We start from the raw sequence: 10,716 nt of genomic DNA, 5'->3' as shown, positions 1-10,716 counted from the left end.
TGAGTAGCATGAAATAAATCTGAAACAAGAACTTTTTCAGAGCTTTTAGCTGGTGAAATTTCAGAACTTTGAGCTGGTGAAGAATCAGCTCTCACAAACTTTATACGTTGGAAGGTTTCTGAGTCTGAGCTTGAGCCTGATCTACTCCACTGCTCACTGGATAAATTTGACTTAGTTTCCCCGTGTTGGTTGAATCTGGGCCCCGGGTCTGGCCCGCTGAGAAGTTTCCCGAATCTTGAGGAGGAAGAATATTACCATCTTTATCTTTTACAGATCTACATTCCTGAGTCCAATACCTCCCCTTTTTGCACCTTCGACAAATTCCCAGTGGAGGAAGGGGGTCACTAATCTTCTCTTCCACACCCTTTCTACAATCCTTTTTTATGTGTCCCGTCTTTCCACAACTATAGCATTTTGAAGTGCTGCGTTGTCTCATAGCAGCGGCCATGTGGATTCCAATCTGATCTCTCATTACGGTTGCTTGAAAAGAGCTAGATCCCACGTTTCTGCAAGTTCTAATGAACTTATCAATAGATGTATTCTCCTCATTTTTAATGCTAGCAAAAATACGGTGGCAATCATCGTTAGCATTTTCATAGGAAAGGGAAAGTAATAATATATCTTGGGTTGTGGTGCCTGGAATTGAACGCTTGATAGCAGAACGAAGTCCTGCAAGAAACTCAGCATATGGCTCATTAGCTCTCTGTAAGATTTTTATAAAAAATTGTTCACCTCCAGGCTCCTCAAGCTGAGCCCAAGCATGAATACAAACATCTCTAATTTGAAAATAAACCTGATCAGGAAGATTAATTGGCCTTTGATGGAACGGAAGTTTCCCATTCCAGTCAATTGATCATAAAAGCGACATTTGGATTACTTTCATGTCGCTGACGTGCTTCGTTTCTCCACCAAGAGTAAAACTGTAAATACTGAGCAGGAGAAAGAGCAGTTTCAGCAATCCTTTCCCAATCTCTAGGAGTTAAAAGCCAATCTCCACAATATGATCTTAAAAGACCTTGCACATAAGGAGAATTAGGGCCATAGGCTGTAACAGCATCCTTTAGAGTCTTAAGAAATTTCAAATTAACTTATGCACATCGTGTTTCATCCTTGTCTTCTAAGTTAGTTACATGGGAAACAGGCATAATCAGTCCGTAATTCCGGCTACCAGAGCCAGATTCTTCCAAGCAAATATCAGGTTCTGTGAGGATTTTAATATCTTTTGGGTTGGGAATTGCCGCTCTCCTGTTAAGTCTTGTTGCCATCAGACTTTTATATTCATATGTAGGAGCATTTGGAGCAGGTCCTCGGGTAACTGGACAAAAGTGTTCCCTTAACCCTTCTGGAGAAGGGGGTGAGAGCGCAATGGTTTGGGCTCCTCAGGCGGAGGAGGAAAAAGTATCTCAGCCGGAGGAGGAATTGGAGGAAAGTTAGGAGGTTTCTGTTTGATACTACCAATAAGTTCATTACATTCATGCAAGAAACCTTTCAAATTAATTATCTTGTCTTGCAAAGACTGAGTAGAGGGAGAGACCACCGCCTCCCCTTTATCAGATTCATCCAAAGAAGAATCATTCTCTACAACTGAATCTTTAATAACATCTGTAACTGAAATCTTACTAATATCAGGTTCAGGCTCATTAGAAACGTGAGAGGAATCACAACACGTCTGTCTTTTTACATCATTGGAGAAAGATTTGCAAAGCCATAGTGATTAAACGATACACAGTCCAAACATCTTTATCAATAATATTCCCTTGCTGGTGGAACTTTTTCATATCCTGACCTATATTTTCCCAAACAGACAAATTTAATTGATTTTTAGAGTCAGGAGAAAACCCATAAGAACATTTTTGAATGGTAGCAAAAAGATGGCAAAAAGACTAAGTTTTAACTGTCGCTCCCATGGAGTCTAATAGAGACGGTAATAACTGCATATATTCATCCTCAGTAGATACTGAGTTTCCCATTCTGTTCTTTTACATATTTCCTTTTTGTTTCCTTAAGTTTTCCCTTTTTTATTTCCTTAAGTTTTCCTTTTTTGTTCCTTTGAGGGATTTTTTGCTCCTTTTTTCCCTTAACCTTAACGCCGGGAGTCCTGAGTACTTTCAGCCTAGTTGTATCCACACGGTTCTGCCCGTTCCAAGCTTTTTTTACCTTAATTTCGATGACCAGAAATCCAGTGGACAGTCGACTAGGTTCAGACCAGCCATACCCTGCTCGCTGTGCCAGATGTTGCTGTCCACCAGCCCAATCAACGACACAGAGATATCACTGTGGACAGAATGATTAATTAAGGGAAGACTGAGGCTCACTCAGGCCTACAGCCCTTGTTCATATTTATTCACTGTATTATATATCCAAACTCATCAGATAAGAATAAGCTAGAATAAAGAACAAAAGCATTAATTGAGACTGCTATAAAAAAAATCTCTTCAGCATAAATGTTACAAAGCACATACATCTCATTTCTAAGTCTGGAGCATATAACTTTAAGATAAACTACAAGGACACCAGGTTGTCTGTTTCTGTTTGCCCACCTCCCTAACAAGTTAAATGAAGCTTTTGTGTAATTTGAAGTTAGGGAATGAAGAGTAACAGTTCAGCTCCAGACAGGTGTTAAATCTCCAGCTACGACTTGGCAGGGACCTCAGGGAATCATATCTCAAGGCCTTTTCAGCTAGCAGGGAAGAATTAACCCCTGCATCTCTGCTGCTTTAGCAAGCAAGGAGGAATTAACCCCAGAGTCTCACTTATAGCTGAGAATGGAATTTTCCCATCTTAGGTTCTCATACTTCAGGGAGCACATATGAGACAAAGCCACCTTTCTGGGGTGCTGAGAACCGTGCCCCTTCAGGGAGAGAAGGCAAAGTTATAAAATTAGATTGTGATGATAGCTGTACAATTGTGTGACTATATCACGAAACATGGAAAAGCACACTTTCAAAGGGTGATCTACTTATTGCAAAGAAGATACTTGATGATGTTTTCCAAAACTTGAGATGCTCAAAAGGCTCACAGAATAAGAACTACCCAGGTCATGGGAATACTTGGGAGACAGTAAACCCTATCTCCCTGTTTACACACAGGTTACCATGAATTGAAATGGAAGCACATTGCTCCCTCCCACCGAAGTTGTCATTCTCTTTATCCTTGAGACAGAGTCAGGCTCCTACCCACTCCATAGAGTGCCCTGATGTCATCATAGCTAACTGCAATCTCAAACTCCTGAGCTCAACTGATCCTATTGCCTCAGCTTCCTGAGCATCTGGGAGTCCCGGTGCTCCCCCACAGTGCCCAGTTACCTTAGACCACCCGCTTCTGCCTCCCAGAATTTTAGGATTACAGGTGAGAGCCACCACTCCACTCCTTGAAGGTGGGATATATTTCAAACTATGCTTGGTGGCCAGTGGTGGTGTTTTATGCCATTCATCTTGGCACATTGGGAGGCCCAGTCAGTGGATTGTCTGAACTTCTGATTTGGAGACCAGCCTGAGCACTAGTGAGATGCCCATCTCTGAAGAATAAAAAACAGATGGATATTATGCAGATGACTGGAGTCCAAGCAGAGGGAATAGATTCACTTGATAACAACACTTGAAGATTGCTGTGAGCTATGATACCAGCGAACTTTACAGAGGGAAAGGAAACAATACTCTGCCTCAATACATAAATGGAGAAAAACATTGGTAGAAAAATTACCCCTAATTTTTACTTTGACCACAGATCTAGTGTTGAAACTGTACCCCTAGATTAGATGTCATCTAGAGACATTATTCTCTCATAGGGAAATTTTTTCCTACATCTCTTATTAAGCCTTTGGATTTTATGTAACTCTGATCCTTTGATATCCTAGACTCTTGTAGTCACTGGAAACTGCCAACATAATGAATACTTGACTCAAATGAGGCTTTTCATATGAATACTAAAAATTCCATAGTATACTGTCCACTTCTTCTGTTGGGCTCCTTCAATCTGGGCCAAAACTCACTTGCCCTAATCAGTCTTAGGCCAGTGACCAGAAATCTCTGGACAGCCCCCACCCATCACATCAACTGGCAATATCTTTTTTTTTTTTTTTAGCAGAAATATATATTTTTTTATTTTTTTTATTAAATCATAGCTGTGTACATTAATGCGATCATGGGGCACCATATACTGGTTTTATAGACCATTTGACACATTTTTGTCACACCAACTGGCAATATCTTAACAAAACACTCCCAAACCCACTTGTCCTTTCTCATTGTTCCCTTCCCTCTGGGGCCAAAATAAATCTCCTCCTTTATATACTCCCTACTCCATCTGTCTACTGACCTTTCCTTGTATTTTGGCTCTGGGAAATTCTGCCTAACAAATTTTCTTTCTTTCTTTCTTTCTTTTTCTTTCTTTCTTTCTTTCTTTCTTTCTTTCTTTCTTTCTTTCTTTCTTTCTTTCTTTCTTTCTTTCTTTCTTTCTTTCTTTCTTTCTTTCTTTCTTTCTTTCCTTCTTTCTTTCCTTCTTATCTTTTATTATTTTTCATGAGATCAGCTCTCACTCTGTTGCCAGGCTAGTGTGTCATGGTGTCAGCCTAGCACATAGAAACATCCAACTCTTGGTTGAAGAGATCCTCCTGCCTCAGACTCTGAAGTAACAAAAAATAAAGGCAAGGGCCACAACCTTTGATAACTTTTTCTGTTTTACTACAAACCAGGTGTGTGATCGGGGTGGAGGGTATCTTGATTTTGCTCAGTGTTGTCTCCATACACTGAGCTCAGGGGATCAGCCCACCTGGGCCTCCCAGAGAAACATAATTTTGTAGTCATGAGTGGCAAAACTCACTGAGCTCTACTTAAAAAATGACCTTATCAGGGGATTTGATGAGTGTCCAATCCTCAGACTCTAGAGAGAAATAGGGATTACGTCAGGACTGTTTGGCATATCCGTGGTGGCAGATATCACCACAATTATGCACACAACTCTTTTTTGCTTATCAGGTTTCATTAGTGATTGTATATTGAACGGGTGGCCCAACATAACTCTTCTACTTCCTATGTGGCTAAGAAGCCAAAAGTTTAGACACACCTGGCCCAGGGTTCATGAATGTTGGAACTTTCTAGATGGGCTGATATTTCCCATAATCATCATAAATAACTGCAGCTATTGATTACACTACTTTAAACATTGCCTAACCAGATTTTGAGAGAGGACAATCAGTAGGACACCTACCATCTGAAAGAAGCCTATTCTAGAGAAAGACTTTATACACCACGAAAAGTACAACTGAAAACTGTGTAACATAACTGCCTGGTCTGTGAAATCACTGTCTGATCTTTGGGCTCAGGTTCTTGGTCTGTAACATCCCAAGGAAGCACTGGGTATAAACCATACTCTTCCACTTGCTTACAAATCCATGACATGATATGGAAAGGAAGGGTTGTTGAATCCCTTGGCTGGATATACAAATTTTTGGAAGCAGTAATTGAGTGTGGAGATAAGAACGCCACACTTTTGTAACAGTTTGAACCCAAAGACAAACCTGGATAGCCACTACACATGCTTAGGATGAATAAGGTTAAGTTAAAGATGGTAACCTGGGCAACACCCATTGTGATGTCATCTGCTGTGACCAGGTCGTGACTTCATCTTGTAATGTCCTGGGATCGAGGATTCTGGTCAAGGATACTAAGTGGCCTTTTCTACTCACTTCAGCTGGTGTCTCTCATGTATTTGAACCAGGACACTTCTTAGCTCTCCATCCACAGACAGAAAAGTTATCTCCCATTTGTGCCTTATTGATTCTATTGACAGTTGAGATTCCTGGCACTAGGCTGACACAACAGTTGAGATTTTGTACAGCAGTGTGACTCAAGCTGCATCACAGCTGACAAAACTGCAAGGAGTCACTGAAATAGGACTTTATTTTTTTTTTCTTTGAGACAGATTTTCACTTTGTCACCCTCAGTAGAGTGTGGTGGCATCACAGCACTCTGTTTTCTACTAAATGCAGCTGGGACTATAGTCAACTGCAACAAAGCCTGCCTATTTGTTGTTGTTGTTGCTGCTGCTGCAGTTTGTCTGGAACCAGGTTCAAATCTGCCACCCTGGTTATAAGGGGCTGGCTCTCTACCCTCTAAGCCACAGGTGCTGCCTGAAGTTGGTATATTTTTCAAAGTATGATTTGTGGCCAGCAGTGGTGCTTCACGCCTTTCATCTTTGCGCTTTGGGATGCCCAGTCAGTTGGATTGTCTGAGTTTCTGAATTACAGACTAGCTTGAACCCTGGTGAGATCCCCATCTCTGAAGAATATAAAAGGCCAGATTTTATGCAGACACTTTGATTCCAACCTGAGCAAATAGGTTCACTTGAAGACAACACGTGAAGAATGCTGTCAGTTATCACATCAGGGCACTATACCAAGGGGAACAATGCAAGACTCTTTCTCAATACATAAATGAAGAAAAAAAAAATGGTAGGGGACTTACCCCTCATTTTCACTTTTGACCACGAATCTAGCATTGAAATTTTACCCCTAGATTATGTGTCAACCAGAGAAATTATTCTCTAATAGAGAAATTGTTTTCCTAAAGCCTGTACTAGTGAAGCCTTTAGATTTTACAAAAATCTGAACCTTTGATATCCTAGATTCTTGTAGTCACTATAAAATGGACACACAGTGAATTCTTAACTCCAATCAGTCTTTTCATATGCGCACTTAAAAATCCATAGTACACCCTCCACCTCTTCTGTTGGGTTCCTTTCATCTGAGTCAATATTCCCTTGCCCCAGTAATTCCAAGGCCCTGGACCAGAAATCTCTGGACAACATCTACCCATCAGATCAACTGGGAATATCTTAATGAACCAATCCCAAATGCACTTATTATGACTCATTGTCCTCCCTACTGGGTGCTACAGTAAATCTCCTCCTTTATGTAGTCCCCTATTCTATCTACCTACTGACCTATCCTTATAATTTCCTCTTAGAGACTGTGCGTGGCAAATTTTTTCTTTCTTTCTTTCTTTCTTTCTTTCTTTCTTTCTTTCTTTCTTTCTTTCTTTCTTTCTTTCTTTCTTTCTTTCTTTCTTTCTTTCTTCCTTTCTTTCTTTCTTTCTTTCTTTCTTTCTTTCTCCTTCCTTCTTTCCTTCCTTCCTTCCTTCCTTCCTTCCTTCCTTCCTTCCTTCCTTCCTTCCTTCCTTCCTTCCTTCCTTCCTTCCTTCCTTCCTTCCCTCTCTCTCTTTCCTTCCTTTCCTCTTCCCTTTCCCTTTCCTTTGCTCTCTCTCTCTGTCCCTCTTTCTTTCCTTTTCTTTTTATTTTTACTGAGAAAGACTCTCACTCTTTTGCCCAGGAGAGAGTTTCATTGCCTAAACCTAGCTCACAGTGAAACATCAAACTCTTGGGTTGAAAAGTTCCTCCTGTGTTAGCCTCTGTAGTGGCTGGAACTAAAGGCAAAGGCAACAACGCTTGACTACTCTTTCTATTTTAGTACAAACTAGGAAGGGAGATCAGGGCTGAGGGGTTCTTGCTGTTGCTCAGCCTACCAGAGCATCCAAATACTGTAGTGATGTGTGGCAAAAGTCATTGAGTTCTGCTTAAGAAATGACCTTGTCAGGGGCTTTGAGGAGTGTCTAATCCTCAGGCCCTGGTGACACACAGGGATTATGTCAGGACTGTTTTGGATATCTGTGGCAGCAGATATCACCACAATTATGAAAACATCTCTTTTTTGCTTATCAGGATCCATTAGTGATTGTATACTGAAAATGTGGCCCAAAAAACTCTTCTACTTCCTATGTGGCCAAGAAGCTAAATGTTTGGACACCCCTGGCACAGACATCAGGAATGTATGCACTTTCCAGATAGGCTGATATTTCCCATGATCATCATCAATAACTGTAGGTATGGAGTACACTACTGGAAAGATTGACTAAACAGATTTTGAGAGAGGACCTTCAGTGAGTCACTTACCATCCAAAATAATACTATTGTAGGGAAAGAAGTAAAATCTCACTAAAAGTAGATCTGAAAATTGTGTGACGTACCTTTCAGGTATGTGAAATCACTATCTGATCTTTGGGCTTGGGTTCTTGGTTTATAACATACCAGGGCAGCATTTGGTATAAACCATACTCTTCCACCTGCTTACAAATGCATGATGTGAAAAGGAAAGGAAGGATTTATGAATCCTTAAGCAATATATACAAACAAACCTTTGGAACCAGGAATTGAGTGTGGAGAAAATAACCTCACTCTTTTGTAACACTTTGAGCCCAATGACAAACCTCTATAGCCACTACACATGCTTAGCAGGAATAAGGTTAAGCTTAAAGATTGCAATGCAGGGCAACACCCATTGTGATGTCATCCACGGTGACCATGAAATGACTTCATCTTGTTATGTCCTGGGATCCTTACCTCTGGTCAAAGATACTAAGTGGCCTTTTCTGCTCACTTCAAGTGTACCAGGACTCTTCTTAACCCTTCAACCACAGAAAGAGAAGTGATCTCCCATTTGTGTCTTTTTTATTCCATTGAGGTTTGACATTCCCGGCACTAAGCTGACATTACAGTTGAGATTTTGTACAGCAGTGTGACTCAAGCTGCAACATAGCTGACAAAAGTGCATGGAGACACTTATAATGGACACTATTTTTTTTTTTTTTTTTATCGAGACAGTGTTTCACTTTGTCACACTCAGTAGAGGACCATAGTATCACAGCTCACAGCAACCTCTAACACCTGGGCTTAACGTATTCTTTTGCCTCAGCCTACCAAGTAGCTGGAACTACAGGCACTTGCCACAACACCCAGCTATTTTTTGTTGTAGTTTGGCTAATTCTGGTCTTTTTGGATGAGGAAAATGTTTGTTGGTTTTTTGTCACTTTGTCGGTACATGGGTGTATGTACAGGTATTTTTGAGATACTCTTTCTATATGTGTTTCAGGCTAGTCTTTAGTGGCCTCAGCCTAGATCATACCAACCTCAAACTCCAGGATTCAGGGATTCCTTCTCCCTGAGACTCCTATGTGGCTAACACTACAGATACCTGTTGCAATTCCTATATAATTTTGCACTTTTTAGTAGAGACAAGGTCTCACTCTTTGTCTGTCATTTCTCAGCACCCCATTGTTTAAGAACTCCACTCATCTAAACCTGCCAGATGGTAGGATTATACATGTGAGCAACCATGTTTGATTATTTTCTCTTTCTTTGTTTCCCTCTCTCCCTCCCTCCCTTCACCTCTCCCCGACTTTATCCTTCCTTCCTCCCATTGTCTCTCTCTCTCTCTTTCACTTGGTCTCTCCATTTTTTCTTTCCCTTATTTCTTTATTTCCTCTATCACTCTCCTATATATCTTAAGAGAAACTTCTCTAGTAACAAACAAACTATACAAGTGATTCCTGAACGTGTAGTCTTAAACTCTAAACTTGAAGTGGGTGAATTGTTGAGTGTGTGAGTTATATTTGAATAGAGTTGTTATTTTTCAATATATGGGTTGTTATCTATGAGAAAAATAAAGAAAAAAACTTCATCAAAACATAGTAAGTTTGGGTGCTAGTATGGAGCTAGACTTACAATATAGTGGCTGAGTCAGACAGATCGCTCAAACAGCTGCTGGTGCCGATTCTTTTACCTGAGAAATGCTACAAACAGTTTTCATCCAGTGAGACTGGCTGGGTCACTTCTGGTTGTTGTTGTATCCCCAAAGAATGAAGGTTCCTCAACCTTTCTCTTCTCATCTTTTCCCCAGTAAAGCTCCACCAGGTTTTTAAAATCCTGGGAGCCAAGACTGCTGAAGGACTGAATCTCCAGTAACTAATATTGGAGTTAGTGACACTGACTGGGACCATGTTCTACATTATCACAACTTCCCATTCAGCTCTTGTGGTGAAGCCCTGTTCCTGATGCTCCAGACAATCATCATCTGCATCCCGATCATGCTCTATAGAGCACAGGCTGTAAAAGGTTTTGCTTTCTTAGCCTACTATGTCCTGATCCTGCTTGTGCTGTTTCACCTGACATCCTTGGCTTTAGTCACCCTGCTCCAGGCTTCTAATGTGACTGCTGTGGTGGTGGGGAGGCTGTTCCAGGCAACCACCAACTACCACAGCTCTCAACCATCACAGGCTTTCTGCTGTTTGGGGGCTCCCTGGCCTGAATCTTTACTTCCATTCAGGAAACTGGAGACCCTCTCCTGGCTGGAAACTCTGTGCAATGGCTTCATTGTTGCCCAGCTCCTCTACTACCGGATTGCAAAGCCTGCCCTCAAGCTGAAAATAAGTGCAGTAGGGCAGAGCCAGTTACTGGAGTCATTAGTGTTTCCATTCATTCGTCCAACCTCAGGGTGCTCCCCATCTGAGCCAGTCTACTGGTGTGACTTAATTACTCTCTATTTCTCTACATTTGCAGCTTTAGCCAGGTTTACTTTTAGTGAAATTTGATAGTTGGTGGATCCAAATCCTTACAATAGGAGAAGATGAGTGGAGTCTTTTAAACTGTCATCCTGACATTGGAATGCTTGCCTGACTCCTGTACCCATAGTGTAAACTCTTCATTAGTCATATGACTAAGGTTCCTCCTTTAGTAATACTTTCTAGCTGTTATACAGTATTCTTGGCTCACCTTATACACTTCCTCCAATCTCCCCACTTCCCTTCTGTCCATAGAGGACAAATCCTAGACTGTGGAATGGAGGGAGAAGGGGCTGTGGTCACCTCCCTCCGCAACTTTGTCGGA

At 41.2% G+C, this 10,716-nt stretch overlaps 1 pseudogene; it reads left to right on the top strand.

Annotated features, from left to right (window-relative positions):
• Positions 1 to 1,365: 1,365 nt before the first annotated feature.
• On the top strand, positions 1,366 to 10,421 carry LOC128576978 (mannose-P-dolichol utilization defect 1 protein-like; annotated as a pseudogene).
• The last annotated feature ends 295 nt before the right edge of the window (positions 10,422 to 10,716 follow it).

Source organism: Nycticebus coucang, chromosome X (assembly GCF_027406575.1).
Source record: "Nycticebus coucang isolate mNycCou1 chromosome X, mNycCou1.pri, whole genome shotgun sequence".
NCBI classification, from domain to species: Eukaryota; Metazoa; Chordata; class Mammalia; order Primates; family Lorisidae; genus Nycticebus; species Nycticebus coucang.
This window is presented reverse-complemented; position numbering and strand designations above follow the sequence as displayed.